A 9,479-nucleotide genomic window follows, 5' to 3' on the forward strand; every position below is an offset into this window, starting at 1 on the left:
CAGGCCTCCCATCCCGAGCCCCAGAGGCTACCCTCTGGCCTCTGGCGGTCCCCAGGTGTTGAGAGGGAGAAAGCCAGTGGGAAGGGGACACTCCCCCCATGTCCCTCACCATAGGCCTAAGCCCAGGTGGAATGTTGGGGTTAAGTCCCTCTCTCCCTCCCTCTCTTTCTTTCACTCATATTTCTGAGTGCCTTCTAAATGTCCAGCACTTACTCCTCCAGGCACATGAGAAAACAAAACACAGATCCCTGCCCTCAAGGAGCTTACATTCTAGTGAGGGGGGTACAAATAGTAAATAAGTGAAGTAGATTATACAGAATGTTAGATGGTGATTAGCACTATTTTAAAAAACAGAAAAAAGGGACCACCAAGAGGAGATCAGGAGTGCAAGGGAGTCGGGGGGAGAGGTGGCACTGCCATCTGAAAGGGGAGGTCTGGACGGGCCTCCTTGAAAGGATGACAGCTGAGGAGACCACCAGACCTCCCCCAACCAAAGGATTTAAGTGTTTAGAATGCTGGCGTCAGGCACTCGTTTTGACTTTTTTCCGGGGTGGGGAGGACCAAGGCCAGGCTGGGGCTGGCTTCTCCCTGTCCTGGGCTGGGAGAGGGCTCTTCTGTGGGTGGAGGTCCCCACTGGAGCGCGGGGCAGCTGGTGTGGCCCAGACGGTGTCTGCAGTGGGGATGGGGCCAGCATGAAATCCCGGTCTGGGCCAAGCATTTGGCCTTGTTTAAAACAAAAGAGCACGCAGTCGACACATGGAAACAGGCCTCGGCTGGACATGCTGACCTAGCGAGGCAGTGACGTGGGTGCCTGGGGGCCGTGAGCCACGACACATGTGCTGCCAGAGGCATAGGTGGCCTGTTTCAGCGCCCTCAGTGCCAGACCTGCCCTCCCCACACACACACACGCTCATGCTCACTCACACACACTATACGCACAGACTCACGCATTCGTCTACACACACAAGAATATACCCAATACACACACACACACACACACACACACACACATCACCAGACTCAGACGCACCGTGCACATTCGCACATATGACTCATCACACAGCAGGGGCACACAGCACACATACACACACACAGCGTATCACACACACACACCATCCATCATATGTCACACACATTATACACCCACCCTCACATACCCTCAAGTGAACACAGTAGTCCACACAGACATACACAGCACGCGTCATAAATTCACCCTCCATCACATACACGCTTGTGCCATACACACCCCACACGAGCCTGGAGCATCTAGACAAGCTCTCTGAAACTGTCTCTGTCACTTATAAAGTTGGGTGGGTTCCAACTTCCCGACCTCGTCCCTAGGAGGTATCCACCTGACGACTATTTTATCTCCATTCCAGGGCAGGGAGGGCGAAGTAGGTCAGAATTTTCTAAGCTCACTTCATAAAAGTGCTCGATAAGGAAGGGGAGTTTTTCTTTCACCACGTGGAGCTCTCTGGGACAAGGGGAAGACCCCTGGCATAAATATCAGAAAACAGGCTTTACTCCTACCCTGACTGGTTACATGTCACTGGGTAAGTTCCTTACCCCATCTACACCTCAGTTTTTTCATCTGAAAAATGGGAACGAAAACTGCTTTTTCCAAACGACTCAGATGGAGTGCAACACTATGTGAAATTGCACTGTAGCCTGAAGAAATGCCAATACAAAATTGGATTATCAGTAATTCGCACCAGTTGCATATGCCTTGTTGCTCCTCCTTCTTCTCGGCTCCTCTACCCGCTGTCAGGTCCTGGACATCCTGCATTCCACGGGGTCTGAGCAGGGACCCCTGCTGCTTCCGGGGGGAGACTCAGTGCAGTCACACGGGAGTGAGATGGTGCTGCACAACGGGCCATCTCTTCTCATCTCAGGACCCAGCAGGAAGTGATTCTTGCCAGCAACTGCCCTCCCGTGGACTGTCCCCAGAACAGAGAAGTCTCAGCCATAATGAGACCACCAGTGTAGGACAGAGACGCAGAGAGCAGCAGCCTCCATCATCCAGACCCAGCCTGCCTGGCCTGCTTGGGGCTGACGCCAGCCTTTTGCAGAGAGCACTGGCAGGACACCTCTACTGGAAGAGAGGTTCTCTGAGCAAGGTGAGAGCTGCTCTGAGCAATGGCAGGGCTGGGGCGTGGGGCAACTGACAAGAAGGGGACTAGACTCTGGATCACTGTAAAAACATGCAGTAAATCTTAAAGCTTCCTGAGCGATAGGGACATCATCCTTCTCCAAATCTACAAGAGGCTGTGGAGTGAATGAGTACACTTTGGCAGCTCTGAGCCACTGAACTTTGGGTCTCTCTAAAGGAACAATCCTAATGGCAGCCGTCTGGAGCTGGGGCTGTCGCCCTGTGGCTTTGGGGACAAGGCTCACTGTAATTCCTCTGCCCTGTGGGGGTTTTGCCCTCATCTTCATGGTTGCAAATGGCCCACTGACTGCTGCATTCCAGGCAGCAGGATATTGTGGGGCAGCCTGCAGCCTCTGTCACAAAGGGCAAGGAAAGGAGCCTGTATGTATCCCTGCTTCCTCCTTCTTTCTTCACCTGTCTCTCTGCTCTGTGCTCAGGGACACTCACCCTGCAGACCGAATCCTCCTGGCCTTTTGTCTCTGGTTTCTGGTTGGGTTATCCAGTGGGAGGTACAGTGGATTCTGGAGGGCGGGAGAGAGAATGCTGGGGGTATTTCTCCCCTCTCCACACTCTCTTCACCAGCATGTCTCCATCTGCTGGTGCGATCTCCACGATCACAGTTCCCTCAGAAGACCCCTCCTTCATGGCCCCGGCCCTTCAGCCTGGCCCTTCCACTGTTGCTAGGGGCTCCTCTCCCTTCCCTGTCTGCTCCCTTAACCTGCCTACACCTTTGGCGGTAGTTTCTTTATTACAGCATCTTCCTGGGAGCCATCTGAGGGGATTTTGTTTCCTGCAGAGAGCCTAATGGATACAGCCCACAAGGGGAAATGATGTATAAACAAACACCTGGCCCAGATGGAATATTCTTGACTCGGGAGTTTAAACTCTGGATCAGTATCGCCAATCTTTCTCCCTCCCCTCTCCTTGAAGATTCGGCCTTCTCTTACTACATTTCTTTCTAGATGCGCCATGTGTCACCTAAGCTGTGGTCTGAGTTTAACGTCTTCCATTAACTGAAAAATGACTGTCTCAGTGCCTGAATGAATTGGCTGAGGCTGGAGGACCCGAGGGGATGAGCCTGCCTTTCTCAGCCTCAGTCAAAACCTTAGGGACCTCAGAGTCACCAATCATCACCTCACCTCAGGCAGGAATCACCTGAGTGGCCTCCCGGCAGGTGGCTGTCCAATTTCTGCTTGTGTACTGCCAGCGATGGGGAGCTCAGTACTTCTTGAAGTAGGTGATCCTGTTTCTCAATGGCTCCTGTAATGTCAGTTAGAATCAGTCTATCTCCCTCTATTTCTACCCACAGGACAGTTATGACCTGCATACAAACCTGTTTGTTCTTCCACACAACAACCCTTCAAAAACATCAGTAATTGGGTTCCCCGGATTCTTTTCTCTTTTCTCTTCTTTTCTCTTGTCATTTCACATCTGCCCCAGACTCCATGCGGTTTCCGGGTGACCTCCCTCTTTCCCTCCCTCCCCTCTTACCTTGATATGAATCGTTTTCAGAATATTTTCTAGGGAGATGGAAGGAGAATCACGTCTCACCTCACACAGCAGAAACTTAGTAACGTTTCCCTTGACACACTTCTGATTTCCCCTCCAAAATCACCAAGTACATCGTCTTTCCGTCCTTCTCCTCTTCCAGAGTGACCCTGTCACCCTCCTACTCAGAATTCCTCAGTGGCCTCCAGGCCCACAGCGGAGTGTACAAGGCTGTTCCCTCTTCTCCGCCACCAGCTGAGGTCTGGCTCCTTTCCCAAGATGCCCTGCTCCTCTGACTCTGTGCTTTTGCACATGCTGTTCCCTCTCAGGAGTGCCCTCTCACCCTTGTACCAGTGTCCATTTTGGGCCATCTGGATTAAAGTGTAATTATTTTTCAGATATCAGGTGACAGAGGTCTCCGGGGAGCCTTCCTGACTGCCCTCCCTTACCATTCTAGTTCTGCACCATCAGTTAACCTTGCCTTAGCACTATCTGTACCCTTAGCACAAAAGTACTCATTACATGCTTCTCTCAGCGTAATTGCTTTGCTTTTCTATCCTTGACCGTAAGCGTCATACATTTTATATCCTTGTGGGGACAGAGCCAGGAGTGCAGTTTCCAGACTCTCACCCTCACGTGGAAAGGTGCTCACTCGGGTAGTAAATGGCCGTCAACTGCGATTGGATGGCCATCAGCTGTGGCTAGTTGGCCGTCAGCTGTAACCAGTGAGCCATTGGCCACTAATATAACTGCCGTGGCTACGCTAGCAGAAAATGGGGGCTAGCAAGAAGATGGTGGCTGAGCTAGTCAGAGTGGATTGCAGTTAGCACGGCGGATTGCAGCTAGCAGGTGAGGTTGGTTGGCAGAGAGAGAGAAGCGGACAGCAGGTTGCGGATCCTGTGGCTCCTGCTTCCTGTGTCTCCAACCCAGCTGCCAGCGAGACTATAATGGTATGACTCCCCTATCCATGGCTCCGTGGGTGTTCCTTTTTGGCCTCACCATGTCCTGCGTTCTTATGTGGGGAGGGGGAGCTGAGACCCCGCATGACACCCTGCATGACAATCCTCAACACCAAACACACAAATACACTGACCAATGTAGAGAGGGAGTGTCACCTCCCTTGTTCTTGTTTTTGTGTCTTTATTAATCTTTCTAAAGGTGGCAATGTTTTGTTATGTTTTGTTTTGATTTTTAGTCTTGGACCCAACCCAAGCCACTAGACTTTTCCCCAAGGACTCTTTCTGAATCAAATCTTTCCCTATCCTGAATTTATGAAAAAAAAAATTTTAATTGGGGAGTATTGGGGAACAGTGTGTTTTTCCAGGGCCCATCAGCTCCAAGTTGCTGTCCTTCAATCTGGTTGTGGAGGGTGCAGCTCACTGGCTCATGTGGGAATCGAACTGGCAACCCTGTTGTTAAGAGCTCGCGCTCTAACCAACTGAGCCATCTGGCTGCTCCTGAATTAATTAAATTAATTACTTGAACCCAAGGAGAGAATGTTAACATGAACCTGTAGCAAATTGCTCCTTGTTCATTTTGGCCTCCCATCCATCTTATCCAGGTTTTTTTTGAATCTTGATTATGTGCACAAGTCCCAAGGTTTTTGTTCATTAGCCCACAGCAGACCAATGAGGGCGTACCTTCCCCCATTACTCCCCGGCTCAGCACACAGCCAGCAAAATGCGGCAACTTCCCCTCCTTTGAAGGCCAACTCTGATCATTTCTGTTACTGCTTTATCTTCAAAGTCAACCAAATTGCAAGACACTCTCCCCTAATCTTGGACACTTAGTAGTACTCAGGAAATACAGTTCTCGAGCTCCCTCCCAGTCCGAGCCTCACCGGCCTCTCCCCAGGGGACCATGGCAGTCATCCCACCCCTGCCCCACAGTAACCATGTGCAGCTGAAAGGCTGCCATCAAAAATGCTGATATGTCGGAGGAAATGCAGCAAGACTCGCTGGTGTGTGTCCCTCAGGCGTTGGAGAAATGTGACATGGAGAAGGACAGGTCGTAAGCTCCTAGTAAGGAGCTTGACAAGAGCTCCAACCCCACCTGGCACTGCATTGTTGGGTGGGACTTCAGTAATTATGAGACACGTGAGACTAAACCCTTCATCTATGTCTACCTGGGCCAAGTGGCCGTTCTTCTGTTCAATCTGGTTAAAAGTATGGACTGTGCCACTTGCCCAGTGATCCATCCAAAACAAGAATTGCAGCTTAAATTCAAAATGCCAGAGACTGAAAGCTTCAGCTTTGCCTGAAGCTTTGTTTGACCCTTCATGTTTTCTAGGATGCATTCTCTGTACTAGTTTGTTGTGGTTATAAAACAATTAGCAAAACAAAACAGAAATGTTAGTTCCCTTTAACCGTACACAATGTTCTCAATACCTTCATGTTACTCATTAATTAAAAAAAAAATAATAATAACATACTTCCAGCATATATTAGTTCTGGAAGATAAAAAAAAAAATTTAACTATATTAAGATTTCACCAAAAAAAAGAAAAGAAAAAAATTAAAAATACATGCTCCCTGCCAACAAGGAGCTTAAAATAAAATATAAGCAAGCAAATGATAAGACAGTATAATCAGCATTACGTAGTCCCTCCTTCTAGAGTTTTGAAAATTAGACTAAAAAATTAGTTTCCTGGAATATTTCAGGGTGAGGTAGCATCTCAATCCTCCTGGGGATAACCATAAACAGAACAAACAGTCATACAAAAAAAAGTCTTAAGATTTGGAGAGAGAGTATACCTCCCATATGTCCAATACCACATCAACAGATAGATATCTGTATTCATTCATTCAACCAGCAAACCGTTAGATAGGATACAGGTTAGGTTGCTACAACAAAGGTGCCCAAATTACAGAGGTTAAAGCAACACAGGATTTATTTCTCTGTCATATGAAGTATGGGAAGGTAGTCCAGGACTAATAGGGTGGCTTGACAATGTCAGGAACTCAGGTTCTTTCTGTGTTTTTGCTCATGTGTGTTTTCCATCTCAATAGTTCAATGTGGCTGCATTAACTCCTGCCATCACATCTGCATCCAGCAGTTATGAAGAGGAAAACAGAAAGAGTACCCTTCCTTTTTTAAAAACACCTTTATTGAGAGAGAATTCACGTACCATTTAAAGTGTACAATTAAATGTCTTTTATTGTAGTCAGAGTTGGGCAACCATCTCCACAATTAATTTTAGAACATTTCATCATCCCCCAAAGAAATCCTGTATCCATTAGCAGTCACTCCCCATTTCTCTCCAATCCTTCCTCAACCCTATGTAACCACTAATTTACTTTGTTTCTCTACAGATTTTCCTATTCTGGACATTTCATATAAAAGGAATATAATATATGGTCCTTTATGAATGTCTTCTTTCCACTTAACGTGGTTTTTATTCATTCATGCTGCAGCATTTATCAATACTTCATTTCTTTTTATTGCTGCACAATACTCTATTGTATGGATACACCACATCATATTTACTGGTTGAGGACATTGTGTTGTTTGCACTTTTGGGCTATTATGAATAATGCTGTTATGAACATTTGTGTACAAGTTTTTGTGCAGACATATGTCCTCATTTCTCTTGAGTCTATACCTACAAATGGAATTGCTGAGTCAAATGATAACTATGTTTAACATTTTGAGGAATCACCCATTTTCACAGCAGCTGTACTATTTTACATTCACACTAGCAATATTGGTATTTTGGTGGTGATTGCATTGAATCTGTAAATCACTTTAAGGAATATTGCCATCTTAACTATATTCAGTCTTCCAGATCATGAATACAGGATATCTTTTTATTTATTTAGGTCTTCTTTGATTTCTTTCAACAATGTCTTATCATCTTTGGAGTATAAGTTTGTGCTTATTTTATTATACTTAGTCCTAAGTATTATATTTTATTCTTTTCAATGCTATTGTAAATGGAATTTTTATTAAAGCTCATTTTTGGATTGTTGATTGCAGACACCTTCCTTTTAAAATCATGAAAAAGAGGATATAAATGCAGATGGAGAAGAACCTTTTATACTAAGGAGAAGCACAGTTGGTGGAGCTAAAGGAGAAACCATATATACAAGCCATATTTGCATAAAGTCCTCTGTCAATGAGGCAGGATGGAGGAGAAAGATTGTTTACTGTGAGTCGTTAACGTGAAAAAGGTAGACGCTAATATAACTCAGACACACAGCCCTGTGTCCTGGGGAGGATTTTGGCTGTCCTTCCACACAGGTCTGCTCTCCTCCCCAGTGAGTGTCTCACAAATACCTAGTCGAGGAAGAACTCATCACAATTCCAGAAAGTCAAAGAGAAACACAGCATTTATAAAAAGATACTCCATAAAAATTTAAAAAATGACAGAATATTTGTCAGAAAAATGCCAGAATGGTAGAAAAATATCACTACATAGCAGTTGAAAATTGTGTTCAAGTGCATCAGCATGAATTTTATAAATGTCATAAAGCAAATCCTTCTATTATGCAAAAATTCTAAACAGGTACTTTAGAACTCAGGGAAGATCAGACAAGACAACGGAAGAGATGAGATAGCAGCTAGCAGAGGTCTTTAAAAGAATGGAAGAGAAAAGAAATACTCCAGAGAAGATACATTCCAGCAAAAGACAAGACACTGGAAAACACGAAATGAGATGGAATCTTTCTTTATTTTATCCCAAATCAAGTGGCATATGCTTGGAGTGAACAATTTAACAATTAGAGAGAAAATTATAGATATGGAAGACAGATGAATAACATCCAATATAGGAAAAATATACTCCAAACACATAATAAGAATTAAAAGAACCAAAGGAAATATTGAAAGATCTAGTTGAAAGCTTCTGGAACATGACAGATTGAAAGGGCTGCATTGTGTAAGAACGTGACGAACACAGATCACCCTCACAAAGCCCAAACCCAGCCTTGAACCATCTCAATCACTGATTGGAACAAGGTAATTTGCCCATACTCTCACTGCACGACAGAAGAAAATTATATCCTCTCTTATAGAAGATAACACCACCCATAGTCTACAATTAATCATACACCAGGTCTTCCATTCCATTAAAAATAACCAGGTGTGCCAGGAGATAGGGCCAAACAATAGAAAAACCAAGAGAAAAAAAATAGCAAGAGACCCACAAATGATCCAGGTTTTGGAGTTATGAGACAAAAATGTAAACATAACCATGATTAATAGGCATAAAGAACAGATGGGAACATGGAGAATTTCACCAAATACCTGGAATTTATTTTTTACAGGAATTAAATAAAACTTGCCACTAGAAGATGAGTAAGTCCGGAGATCTAATGCACAGGATAGTAATTATAGCCAACAATACTGTAGTACATACTTCCAAGTTGCTAGGAGACTAGATCTTAAATGTTCTCACTACAAAAATGAAATGATAATTATGTGACACGATAGAGGTGTTAGTTAACTCTACAGTGGTAATCATATCACAATATATAAACGAATCAAATCAATACGTTGCACACCTTAAATTTACACAATGTTATATGTCGATTATATCTCAATTTTTTTAAAAGGGAAAGGGAATACATGGGAACCTATAGTAACTGCAAATAAATAAATAAATAGAATTAAATAGAAATTATAGGATTGAAAAGAATAATGGAGATTAAGAATCCAAGGGTGGCTGGATGGCTCAGTGGGTTAGAGTGAGAGCTCTGAACAACAGGGTTGCTGGTTCGATTCCCACATGGGCCAGTGAGCTGCGCCTTCCACAACTAGACTGAAGGACAACGACTTGAAGCTGATGGGCCCTGGAGAAACACACTGTTCCCCAATATTCCCCAATAAAAAAAATTGAAAAAAAA

At 44.9% G+C, this 9,479-nt stretch overlaps 1 pseudogene; it reads left to right on the plus strand.

Moving 5' to 3' along the window:
• Positions 1 to 5,531: 5,531 nt before the first annotated feature.
• On the plus strand, positions 5,532 to 5,897 carry LOC117035872 (dynein light chain 1, cytoplasmic-like; annotated as a pseudogene).
• Positions 5,898 to 9,479: the final 3,582 nt, after the last annotated feature.

The sequence above is a fragment of the Rhinolophus ferrumequinum genome, chromosome 16 (assembly GCF_004115265.2).
Source record: "Rhinolophus ferrumequinum isolate MPI-CBG mRhiFer1 chromosome 16, mRhiFer1_v1.p, whole genome shotgun sequence".
NCBI lineage: Eukaryota > Metazoa > Chordata > Mammalia > Chiroptera > Rhinolophidae > Rhinolophus > Rhinolophus ferrumequinum.